The 13,291-nt window shown below is 40.1% G+C and overlaps 1 protein-coding gene and 1 long non-coding RNA gene across 5 annotated transcripts in view; both read left to right on the top strand.

The window, feature by feature from the left end:
- Positions 1-13,291, top strand: part of EPHA3 (EPH receptor A3) — a 237,752-nt gene that overhangs the window by 97,987 nt on the left and 126,474 nt on the right. The window lies entirely within an intron of this gene.
- On the top strand, positions 4,735-8,055 carry LOC311432747. Its single transcript, XR_014690287.1, has 3 exons — positions 4,735-5,172; positions 5,300-5,525; positions 7,905-8,055. It is a non-coding gene; the product is annotated as an uncharacterized lncRNA (long non-coding RNA).

The following is a 13,291-nucleotide window of genomic DNA, read 5'->3' as shown; positions in this document are numbered from 1 at the left end:
TAATTGAAAAACATGCACACAGGCAAATAAAAAACAAAAAACCCCACAACCCAAATTCTGTGGTAAAAGTAGGTGTTCATGCAGAAATGCTTTCAGTAGAAAGTTTGTTTAAAGATGGATTAAGGGCTTCTTTGGAACTGAGTTGGTTGTTTTTGTGTTCAATAATTGCTTTTTAGGGCCAATGTGTTTAAATTACTGCCTTAAAATTCAGGCCTGCCATCTATCTCAAATTCTTTTGTAATTAGGGATTATCTTATAGCCTCTCAGTTATCCATCTGTTGGGAAGCTTCCTTGTCTGTCTTGCAATAATAGCAGTCAAGCTGTTACCACACACTTGCATGTTAGCATCAGATCCACAGATGTGCATCCACAGATTGCATATCCACCAGATTGAAATAATCATCCAAAGTACAGGTGTTTTCTTGTCTCTCTTAAGGGCAGCAAATATTCTAATATGTTAGCATAAAATAAGCATATACCTCTATGACTACATATATGGTGGTGTAAGCAGTTTCAACTGGAGAGAAAAGAAGTTCCTAATTATAAATGTCTCACACAGATAGAGGAGGATATTGATTCAGATAATTTCTCATAAGTTACTGCTTATCTACAGCCTGTTTTGTGTGTGTGTGTGTGTCATGCTTTAGAATTTTTGGTTTTGAGTTGTTGTGTCTTTCAGTTTCCTCTGAAGCACTGGATCAGCTGCAGCAATCAGATGTAGCTCAGGGCTGCCTGTGTTTCTCCAGGTTTTGACTTCTTTTAGGCACCTTAGATGCTATGTTCTTCTCCAGCTCTCTACATCAATTTTTTTGCCAGAATTGAGATATAAGGGTAGGACGGGGATGGTTTCCTGTGTTGTTTTGCCCAAGTCTATCTGATTCCCAAACATCTGAACATTTTTGTATTCAGTACAATTGTATTGTACTGTAGGATGTCTGATATTTTTTTTGGATCATCTGGAACTCTGAAAAACATAAATCTTTGCTGCTGTTGTGATCTAGGACTTAATCAAGAGCAATTCCAATCTCAAAGATGATGTGTTTTTGATACAGTTTTGGCTTTTGGTCTTTTATTGTGGACTGTAAATCTGTTTTGGAGCATTGAAACTTGTAGTGCTTGATGATGTGTTTGTTGACTTTCAGTGGACTGTTTCTTTGAGTTGGAAATCTGGCTGTATCCAAGAAGGATTGGTTTTAAAACAAAACAAACAATAAGTACAAGGTTGTGTACTGCCTCTATAACCAATTTAGAAACAATTACTCTTGGACAGCAGTCATGTCCTTTGTAATCTGAGGAAGTTTCTATTTGGTGAAGAAGAAAATGCTATGCATTTCTTCCTATTGAAATTATGAAGAAATTTGGAGTCGAAGGATCTTGACTGCTATGTATTAGAGACTTTTGGTTGTAATGGGGTATCCTTCCCACAAGGGCCCAACAGGAGGCTCCCTGACATCACTTAGATAACCTCTGAAGAGCTATGATGGTTAAGATTTTGTGTATTATTACTTCTTAAAGGTTTATGAGGAGAATATGAGTCCCACTGGAAAATCATCAAGATCGTGCTTGCACAACTTTCATAATTTCTAGTAAGCAGTTTCCAAAGAATTAAAGGTTTGTTCATCGTAGAGGAACTCAGCTGAAGAGAAAAAACATTAAAAATGGCCAGAGTCTGCCTGGATGCTTTTCCCTGAGGAGTGGAGGCATGTGGGGAAGGCAGGAGGAAGGAGTTGGGGTGCAAGCAGCATGCTTCACCTTCTGCTTCAGCAGCTATTCATAACATCAAAGCATTCATTTGTTCTTTGTTGTTGTTGACGTAACTTTTTATTTCACCTTCTCATGCTGTGATGGACCTGCAGACCTTTGCACAGACTACTTTTTTATCCTTGTCTACTGCATTCCTGTTTTGGTAAGAGGGAGCGGGTGGGCAAGGGGAAGACAGCTTTCCCAGAGCAAACAGTTGGCAGGCTGCTTGGCTGAGGATTAATGCTCCTTGCTGGCTCTCAGCAGGACTCGGTGGAACCTGTGACGGAGACAGATGATGGCATGCTGAAGTCTGTCAGCTGAAACGGCAGTGGCCCAGGCGAGGAGGAATGCTTTCCTCATCAGCAAAGCTTGCTTTCACCTTCTCTGAGGGTGGGGAGCTGGGCAATGGCTGCCTGGTGGAGTGTATTTTTTGTCTTTATGCTTCACATACAAAGCCTCTGAGCAAGGGGTTGCTCTTGTCATCTTTGAGATCAGTTGCAAAATTCCCATTGATCTGATGATGGGAGTGAGCCAAGCATTTTTAACAACAAGAAGGTCTTGTACAGATGAGAATGTATGTGGCTTTTTGATAAAATCCTGTTCCTCTTAAATGGCAATGCATCAGTTAGGGGAAGCACTACAATAAATCATTGAATACGTTTCCTTTTGTATTTTGAAATACCTTACAAATCAGATTATGAAGTTTGCAAAATTAGGAACTAATCAATTGTTTAGCCAATTTGCCCAGTGAAGATCTTCAGCTCTGCCGGTTATTCAAAACCATTTTGTATTAAATTGCAGTTGAAAATACTGAACAGTTAGTGCTAATATTAGTCAGATGGTGTTCTTTTAGATTCCAGTTGGCTAGCCTCTACAACTAATGTGAACATGTACTCATAAACGTTTCAATGAACTGTATAATGTCTATGTGATGCTAATTTGAGTGTGTAAATTATCCAGTTAGAAAGCAAAAGCAATTAGCTGTGTGATTTTACGAATAGATGGAATCAAAATTTCAGGTGATCAACTTGATTTAAAAAAAAAAAAAAAAAGAGGTTCTGTAGCAAATATTCCGTCTAAAAATAGCTTCTTACTAATAAATCAGAAACTGAGTTTCACCAGCACAGCTACATGTATTTGCAATAACCGTGTGTTTGTGGATGTCAATTGGTCCAGCTAAAACTTAGGTTATAATGTAGATAACTGCATACTCCATTATTTTTACAGCTCTAGTCACTCAGGGCCCAGTTTTGCCGGCTTTCTGCATGCTGAGTAATTTTAAGAAATTTAATGGAACATTTTAATGGAACGTTTGTACACCCAGGCTTTTTTTAAAAAATATTTATCAGTTACGACAGATATTGCCAGTTGCTTGTATGTATCTTGTTGCAGAAGAGTTATGATAACCTGAGGGCTTTGTTTTCAGTGCTCGTGGTTTTATGTTTTGCAGAGTCCTCCTGATCATAGTTTCACTGTAGCTAGAGCTGTATGCATGAGAAATGCTTCAAGTAGCAATATATTGAAACAGTTTGCAACTGTCATGCTTCTGCCCTATAATTTAGAAATTTACATGAATTATTATGTTCATAGAACTGAACTTCCAGCGTGCTTAAGGGCTTTGGGTCTGGTCTTCTGGTTCAAGTAAGTCTTTTCAGTGCCTTAACAGAAAAACTGTCCTTTTTCCCACTGTTCGTCTTGACATATATTTTCTCTCTGTCACAGCCATATATATATATATCCCTGTATAGGTATATATACATACACGGATACGTCCCAGAAAGAGAAGAACTGAAATCTGGCCTTTACTTGCTTTGCATGTCTTGAGAGAGCCATTTATAACAGGCAGGACAGGGAGATTTATTTGAAAACATATGGAAACGGTGGGGGTGCAGCCTGGAGCGGCTGCTTGTCCCAGCATGGGGTGCTCCCTCTGAACCCAAACAGGAGCTGCTGGGGCCGGGCTGGGTGCCCCATGCTGGGGCTGGGGGTCTGCACCAGCTCGGCACCAAGTGGCCAAGGGGTGGGGTGGCTTGGGATCACCCGCCGCTGCCGCCCTATGCCAAATATTGCCCTGTGGGTAATGCCAGGCAGCAAAGCTTGCCAGAGGGGAATTTTACCTAATGCAAGGTATGTTAAAAAGCAACTAACAAGTGTTAAACTTTTCATTTAGATACGCATAGTGCTAATGCAAAAAGAAGGCAGGATTTCAGGTTTACATGAAAGTAATAGAATTAATGTACAGAGGCGAGCTGTGACATAAATAATAATTAATGCTTTTAGATCAGGGAGGTCTGTTTTAAAACTCTGTTTCAAAGACTTAGCTACCAAGGCACATGCAGTGGAAAGAATCAAAACTTGATGCGGAAATGAAGTATTAGTGTTGTTTAAACCCTCCAGCAGCCTCAGCGGCTGCAGCCAAAAAAGTGTTTGTTTGCCAGGCTTAATTTGAGCTCTGATTTGGTTACTAGCTCTTTGCAACAGCTGTTTTGGTCTGGTTTACCCTGAGGAAATTTATTATAGAGGGCTGTTTAAAAATAATTATTTAACTAATGACATAAATTGTTACATCTGAATGGCTTTTGTTCATATGTTACACTTCATGTCTTCTCAGCTTTGCTCACAAGCATAAGGTATTGTGAGAGCTGAAATGTTCTCTTTTTAAGTTGCAGCGGCATTCAGAAACACGAGGTATTTCCCCCAGATGACGTGTTCTGGTGGAAGTGTGGAGCTGAAGAGATGGATGTCCCTGCAGCATCATCTCCTCCAGTGCTGCGATGCTTTCAGTCAGCCTCCTAGTGCAAGTAAAGTTTATATGTGTCTTCATCCCTTTTTTGAAAAAAGGGGAGAAGTGAAGGCACTCTTTCTAATATGTTCCCACTATATGTATAGCACATTGCGGGTTGCCACACAGCTGAAGATGACGATCCCCACTGGTTGCAGGTGCTGTGCTCCTGTGCTGCACCAGGTGCTGCTGCTGCTCTTCCTCCTCCTCCTCCTCCTCACCTGACTTCCCACCTTCAGCTCAGGGTGGCTCCCCTGGGCTCTCCTGTAGGCTCCTCTGTGACTTGATCTCATAACCTACTTTTTATATGCCTCCCGCCTTCATTCCTTGTGGTTTTAGTTCAGTCATTTTTTTCCTTTTATTTTCATTCTCTTTCTTTTCATTCTTCGGTGCCCGGTGGTTATGTAGCCAGCCCATACTGCATGTTTTTTCTTGGCTGATGATGTGACCTCTTCTTACCACCTGGATTCGAGTCAGGCTCACAGCTTGGCAGTGTGCAGCTGCTCCTCTTCACTCAGGAAGATCATTTCTTTCAGCATTTCTGGTGAACACAGCCCCAGCAGCTCTTCCAGAGGAAGAAAACTCTCCAAGAATCAGGCTGTTGAGTACTTTCTGACCTCCTCTGCCCCATGCTGTTCCTGTTCAAGGTGTGTCACAAAGGTTACTGTAGTGAAACGTCTATCTGTGTTCAGAGAGCAGGCTCTTCCTGCTACAAAACAGTCCTTTGCCTGTTTCTCAGACCTGATTTCAGGCTGCCTGCTTCATTGTTCACAGGTGCAAGCTAGCGAAGTTGCTTCTCAGCAGCAGGAGGTCTTGGATGTGCTGTCCTGCAGTGTGCTCCCCTTGGCCCAGGTGCCCTGCAGCTGTGCCTTGGGGGAGAGGAGCAGGGGCTGTGGCAGCGGCAGTGCAACCCATGGCACGGGCAAAAATCCTCTGTGATCTCCCATAACTTGATGTGCATGGCTGCTTGAAGAGGAGTTGGCATCCTACGTGCCAAAAGGTTCGTCTGTTCTGTCTCTGTGTAGTAATTGCAGTAACATTGCAGTAACATTGGCCTTCTGCAAGGGCTCCTGCACAATGTTTGTTGCAGAAAACAGTCTTTTAGCAAAACTGGACTAAAATACAACTTTAGCTTCTCTAAAATGAGAGATTTCCTGTATCCCCGCCATCCCATTGAATGGTCTCATTCATATTTCATTGTACTGATGATTATATTTGCTAAGAAATCTCTTTGTTTAATGATCAGTCAGGGAATTTAATTCATTAATCTAAAAGCACTCTGCAGCATAATCAAGCTTCATCTACAGTTTACAAATCGAGTCTTAAAAAAGAAGAAGATGCAGTTGCTTGGCTGCATAAATCTGTCACCCAGTGAGAAACAGAACCCAGATTTCTTGAGTCTCATCTCTCTGCTCGCTTCGTGAACCACGGCCACCTCATCACTGCTTGAGAATGATAAATGCCTCCCATTTATAAGCACATATACATGTTCTGGTAATACAGTAAACAATGAAGCCTTTCAGTATTAAGTGAAAGTATTCACAAGAGGCCAGGCCTGTGGTCCTTATGCAGACAAAGCTCTTGTGGGCTTGAGTCAGAATTTTGCTTTGAGTGATTACTCGACCAAGCTCATAATGTGTATTTAAACCTTCTCAGGGGAGGAAGACATCTAGCTTGAAACAAATCAGAAGTGAGATTTTTGTTCTGTGGAATGAAAGAGACTAAATGCAGTATCAGCGTGTATGAGGTCATATGAGAAAACGCCCTTATAGCAGAAGCAAGCTGGCTTTGCTGTTGCTAAAATTGCTTTCCTTGGGATCAGTTAGCACATTTGCCTGTTATAGTTAATCTGCCTGGTGACTTACAGAAGAGGCGTTGCTTTAGTTGCTCAGTATATTATGTATGTAAGTAGTGACTGCTATTCCTAAGTGATATTCTACAAAATAAGATAAAAATTTAGCAAGAGTCTCACCTTTTTGTGGTTTTGCAGATGCATTAATTGGACCTTGATTTTGGAGGTTAAGTGTCAAATCAGAGGTATTTTTGATTCAGGCCCTGTGTTCTCCAGACCACTGCATCTTAAGTATACAAAGCTGAACATTTTTATTGCAGATAGTTGCTTAAAAAGAATATCAGACAACAGACTGAAGCACCTACACTGTACCAGGAGGGCATTCTGGAAACAAGCGTACCTCAGAGTACTTCTCTAATACCAAAAAAGACAAAAAATATTTTATCATTTCTTTCTTCACACACACAAGTTATTAATTATCAAAACATTTGTCATGTTGCTGTATTCATCTCAGGCACGAGCAGTTAGGTGGCCTCCAGTAAGGACAGATGTTTTGATGAAGCTTTGGTCTTACTTGGTACAGTAGTTTTTGTGTTCACAATTGTAAATATATTGAATATATGGTTCTATTCTTCAGAAGCAAAATAACCTTATTTGTAGCAAATCAGTGCTAATATGTAGATGGAAATGCAGCAGGCCTGTCCAGTAGAAAAGAAAGGAGTTCTGTAGGAAATTTCTGGATTCAGCCACAGTTTGTCTAAAATTAGCTATGTGCACACGATGCATCATATTCTGTACTGCATTTGTTATGATATCATTTAGTGGTCCCCAATATATGAATATTAAAAGGCTAATATTTGGACCCACTCAGGTTCATGTTTTGAGATTCTGGAATTAATTAGTCTTCCATTTATTCCAGCAGGGTCAGCCCAGCTCTAACCAAGGTTTGAATTTATACTTCCAATGACTTTTAATTTTAAAAGTAAAAAGAAGGCAGCAGCCCTTCCTGAAGTTTGCTGATGAGAGAAAGTGGTTTGCCTTGCATGAGATGTAATTCTGATGGAACTAAAACATGCTATTGCTGTACAGGTGTATTTAGTAAATAACTGTTTCGTGTTAACAAAGCACCAGAAGACAGGGAGAAGTCTATCAAGTGAATCTTAATCATCTGGCAATATCTACATTAAGATTATTTTTCCTGTAGCTGTGGCAGAGAAACCTAAGGACAGACAGTAAGACAGAAACATCTATGAAAAGCCTAGATACTGTTTACATAGATACAGGGGTGTTAATATTTTATGTTGTTTTCTTCATTATTTAATGAAGAAATTCTTATTACTTCTTTCACAAAAAAAAAAAAAGTTTTTTTTTTTTTTTTTTTGCTGTTGTTGTTTTTTCTTTTAATTAGATTTGCTAGATGATTAAACAATTCAGCAGGCTGCAATACCAAACACTGGATTATAGAGCTCAGAACTGATGCAGATTTTTCTGTCCTTTTTCCTCCCTTTCTGAGACAGCATAATTAATCAAGGCAATATTTTCTAATAATTTCTGTGAAAAGCAATTTGCTTCCTTCTTGTCTCTCAGGTGACAGATTGTTGAAGCTGAACCTGTGATCAGACACCGCTTCGGCAGGCAGTTGCCTGTTCCTATGGATGTTTCTTTGGCCTGGTTGGCCTGATTTATAACAGCTGAGGTTGTGTGAAATTAAAAATTAATTAAGTCGAATGAATTAGTAATCAAGCAGACTGGCCTGAGCTGTGGAGATGCTAATAGGCCTGTGCCTGTCCCCCTGCAGCCAGCTGATTCCCCCCAAGCCCAGAGCGGCTATGCAGACAAAACCAGCATCGGGACAGGGTTGGAGCAGAGGGCAGTGCGGGGCCAGGTTCCTCCTGACCTTGTAGTTGAAGGATGAAAGCCTAACAGCTTGTTGAAATAACACATCAGTAGGACAGCTGTGAGGGAATCTGAAGCGAGTAGTCCTTGGTGTTCATCTTTGGTATCTGCTCTGGCCCTCTGGGGTGCAGATGTCTCCACACGCCTAAGTGGCTGAGGGATGATGCGATTGCTTTGAAGACCAGGGAGCACTGCACTAACTAACATGCTGATCTGGAGGGCTGAAATGTTCGAAAAAGTCATTGGATTTTTGAAGTGAAAAATTTGGCTCTTGCTGTGGCTTGCAGGTGGTGTCTAGCATGCTTCAGAAGCTTCTTCAGGAAAGGTATGTTTGCATAAGTCAGGTGAGTCATTTACGTGAGCTGCAGCAGATACTTGGATGCTGAGGAGTCCTCCCTTCTCCCCTGCACAAGCTACAGCCTCTTGCATGGCAAACTAGCTAAAAACAATCCAGCCAACAGTAAAAGGACCCCTAAGCATTCAGTGAGGTGAGGCATTCTGTAGAGGAAAGTCATAAATTTGACATGACTGAGTCCATCCTGTAAAATAATCAAGAAAAAAAAAAACAACTCCTTCACAGTGATTCTCGTGTTGTAGGGAGGTCATTTCCTGGAAGCTGTTCCTGTCAAAGGGGAACATGCAAGACAAGATGCACTAGTTCTTCATTAGCTCCTCTCTATTTTTCCTGTGAGAGAAGAAGAAAATGGTAGAAACTATTATCACAGGGCATTGCTTAATATCCGTTGCTTTCTGAAAGACATTGTAATATATTTTAATGCAAGATGAGCAATTAGACCCCGAGGTGGTAATATACAAAGTGTTTTCAACCTCCACTAAACAGGTGAAAAAGGTAAAAAGGTGTGTTCTTGGCCTGTTGTTCTATGTTTAGCCCTTTCCCCCACATGCTTTTCATCATACTTTCAGGTGGCTTGGGTTCTGATGTGTCGTTGTGGAGTTTAGCCATCTTGCTCTGCTCAGGAAACAAAGCTGCAGGAAGAGATGTTTGTATGTTTTGAGTAGTAAAAATTTCACTGTAGAAGTAGCTGAGTTAAACCATGTGATTTCTTGGAATATTTTTAAAATTCCAAGAGGATGAAACAAAAGGAATGAACTAAGGTGAGCCTGATTACACCAAACAAAAAGGCACAACTGGATTTGGAACAAACATGTCATTGCAATGTTTGACCAAATATTGATTCATTGGTTAATCAACTGCTGGCTCTGATAAAATATCTGCTGGCGTTAGTCTGTATCAGTCTGCAGATATTAGGCAGTTCTGAGTTGTGCATAAGTATTTCACTTATTTATTGCTCTCTTCTTGGATAGAGTTCCATTGATTTTTGTTTCTCCCAGTAGACCATAGTTTGGCTCTCTGTTTTGAGTAAAACTTAAATCAATCTAGTTGGGGATCAAGTTCGTACATAATAGCACACAGTCGTGCAGTATATTTCTGATCAAAATAGAAGTTGAAGGAGTACATCTAACTGGCAGGGATCTTAAACTTTTAGGTCGGTTTTGTGAACAGTAGGAATACGACTATGGCTCTAACTGAACAGCTTTGAAGGTCACTTTAATCTTTTGAAGATTCAGGACAAATATCTGTATTAATAAGACTCTCCTGTCTTCATACTGTAGTACATTCAGTACATTCATTTATTTACTTAGGAAACTGGACAGACCATCATTACACATCATGTCAGCATCGTTACAAGTCACAGGTCTAATAGGATGGCTTACAGGAAGGTATGCACTTGAAATGTCCCATATTTTATTATTTAAATGCAAATGCACACATCTTTGATCTACTTTGAGAAACATACTTTTTTTTTTTTTTTTTGTCTGGGAGGGTAACAGTTTTGCCATTAACAACAATGACAGTTATCAGTTTATTAACTTAATATTTATTTTGACACTTGGTGCTAACAGATAGCTTATGAATGCAGACAAGAGGCACAGGTTGCTTCCCTGATCACCTTGCATCCCGGAATTCCTTTTTTTTTTTTTTTTTTTTTTTTTAACCAGTCCAGCCAGTATAATGCAGAAATCTGGCAACAGTGTGATTTAGTGTTTTCCAACATGTTTGGATTTTCAGATCTTGTTTTTGTTTTTTTTTCTTAATTGAAAAAGCACATGTTTGTATGGTGAATTTAAGCTTTGCTGCGGGCTTGCTTTTATTGACTACCTTTTGCAGAGTATCTCAGAAGTAGTACAAGACCTATAGGTTGAAACAAAATGCATAAAATACATAAATGTTTTTACTTTAGACGCTGTTTTCTAAAAGTTTGATAGCTGACATTGAGGTTATGATATTCTTAGATTTTGACTGTCTGTTTAACATATATTCCTGAGAACAGAATTATTGTGACTTTTTAAAAATACATTTGTGCTAGGCAATGACAATGATTTAAATAAGCAGGACTTTTACAAGAGTGAGGCAAGTAGATTTGATTGTGAGTATGGGATTGGTATTTGGATGAGATTTCCTATATAATCCCAATAGTTTGGAGATAATCTCCTGCAAAACATGCTTCAGATGACATGTTGGAAAGGAGATGGAACCATGCCATGAGATTACTGTTCCTAAATTCCGTTTAATATCCTAAATACTACTACAGTGAAGTTCACAGTAGTACCAAACCCATCTGTAGCAAATACATCTGTAGTGCCTCTAGCAAATCACCGCAGAGAATTTCTAGGCTAGTTTTTGAAAATTCATGAGTTTTATCTCTTCCTTTTTAGAAATAGAGGTAAGATACATTTTGAGGTGAGAGCGATATTTTCTCTGTGAGTGGGCTCTCAGTACCACTAATGGAGTATTCAGTCTGTATTAATTATGATACTGTGTTCACTACCTGTAGGGCATGGCCTTCTTTATCACATATCTCATTTTCAAGAATGCTCTGAACATAAAATGAATATATTTGAAATGAGTCTGACTGTCATGTTTTGGATAAGTTTCCCGTCAAACTCATCTGGTTTAAGGAAATGTAGGAGACTTTGGGGTGTTTTTTCATCCTTCCTCAGTTCTGTTCCCAGGTGTCGTTCAGTTATTCGCAGCGATAATGTAAGATTTATGCATTGACAAGTGTGGAGGTGAAACAGTGGTTAAAGCACTGCTGCAAGTGATACTCCTGATCCCAGCAGGAGCTGCTGGCCTGCTTGCATTTTTAGAAGATTTTGCAAAGTTTCCCCTGGTGAATAGCCATAAATTATTTTCTGGAGACTTTTTTTCATGGAAGCTAGTGTCACCTCTTCTGGCCTGTAGATTCCTGAGGTGCATAATAGAAGTTAATCCAGTACATTTGTGCTCAGACGATCTGAAAGCGTATTAGTATATGAAAAAAAAGAGGATTTTCAGGCTTATGAAATAAGAACAATTACCCTCACACAATAGTTTGAATACTTCTTATTTCTTTTAACCACTGCTTTCATAAGAAAGAAGGGAACTATAAAATCTTGTCCAAACAAAGAAAGGGGTGGGGAATAGCTTTTAAGGACTCAGAGTAAGCCTTCATTGCTATGATTGTGCTCTAACTTCAGTTGGTCTCTTGAGAGCTGTAACATGTATTGAATTCATCAAAAAGAGAATGTATGTCAGAAATGACCCCATGTATAATGGGGAGAGATCAGGTCCTGGTTTCATGGTGTATTAAAAATAAAGGCCAGTTTCAGCTCTCACATATAAAGAAAAGAGGCGTAGGATTTGGGGGAGATTACCAAGTCAAGCAGCAATAAGTGCTTACCTTGATTAGTAGAGGACATCCTGCACTTCCACATACTTGTGATTTTGAAAGAGCTTCAAAATCCCTTGCTGATAGTGGGGAGATTCTTGAGAGAAAACAACATCAAGTGCATCGTAAAAGTTTGGTTTGTCTGTTTGGGAAATGAAGTATGGTACGTATCTTCAAGAAATAGTTGCATTTCATCTGCTCTTTCCAGTAGCATTTAAAAACAAATGGCAGTCATCCTACACTGCTGCAGTTGTTTCAAAAGTGGGACTGTCCTCAGTGAGAGCCTACACATAGTAATTATGATTAAGAAATAGTGGGGAAGATCATAGGAGTTCGTGGACTCCCCCACCCCCCAGAAAGGCTAGCAGTGGCTGTGTCATTGCCCCTAAATCCTCCAGATGTCCTTTCCTATTCAAGTCAAAAGCACACTGATGTATAACAGTTTGCAGGCTTAGTGCTGTGCAGCTTCAGAGTGGGATATGAGAGGTTCTTTAGGGGATTTGAGTGAAACAAGCTTGTGAAGGGAAGTTCAGCTGCATTGAGTTTCTTTGAGGTATTGACATATTTTGTATGGCCAAGTGGCAGAAGGATACATTTTTTTGAACTGTCACTGGCCTGTATGCAAAGCTACAAAATGCTTTTCTTGAGGCAAAATGAAAAAAGAGTGGGAGAGAGAGACCATTCAATGTATGTATGTTTCTCTGTCAGTCTTTTTGGAGAATTTTTTGGGCCAAACATAATTTACTGTTAGTTCTTTCTCCTTTGGAGGTTTGAAGGGCAAAGCAAAAGACACAGCTTAATTTTAATAGGAAACAGACTAGTCCCCTAATCACGATGGGAGGTGCTTACATTAGGAGGCACAAAGTCCTAAGAGGCCTGTTGAGAACAGACCTGTGTCTACCACTGCAGGAACTGATCCCTTAGTCTGTTGTCAGTCAGCTGACTGTCATCTTCTTTTCCCTTTGCATTATGCTTTGTTTTATATGTACTTTATCCCTGTGCAACTTAAAGGAAGACTTCATAGATGTGCCACTGAGAATCAGGTACGCCCTCTTGAGAGTGCTCTGCTTGTTCTTCAGGTTGCCCACATACGTAGTCCCTCAGGTGGCTGAACTGTGAGAGCTTCCACAGTGCCTGCATAGCTCAGAGGGTGATTTACTTATATCGTCTTCAGAAAATCAAGCACAACTGGAATTGTGAGAGAGAGAGAGAAAGAGAGGCAAATTTACTTCTATATGTTTGTCTGTCCCACGTATGCCAGTGTAGCTGCTTGTTCTCATGCTGTCTTCGAGCTAGGCTGAGGAGATTAGTAGGGAAAAGGCAGGAAAGGGAGCAAGGGCCAGTAGA

The sequence above is a fragment of the Aythya ferina genome (genome assembly GCF_964211825.1).
Source record: "Aythya ferina genome assembly, chromosome: 1".
Classification (NCBI taxonomy): domain Eukaryota; kingdom Metazoa; phylum Chordata; class Aves; order Anseriformes; family Anatidae; genus Aythya; species Aythya ferina.
Note: the sequence above shows the minus strand (reverse complement) of the source record. Positions and strands in the feature narration are given on the sequence as shown.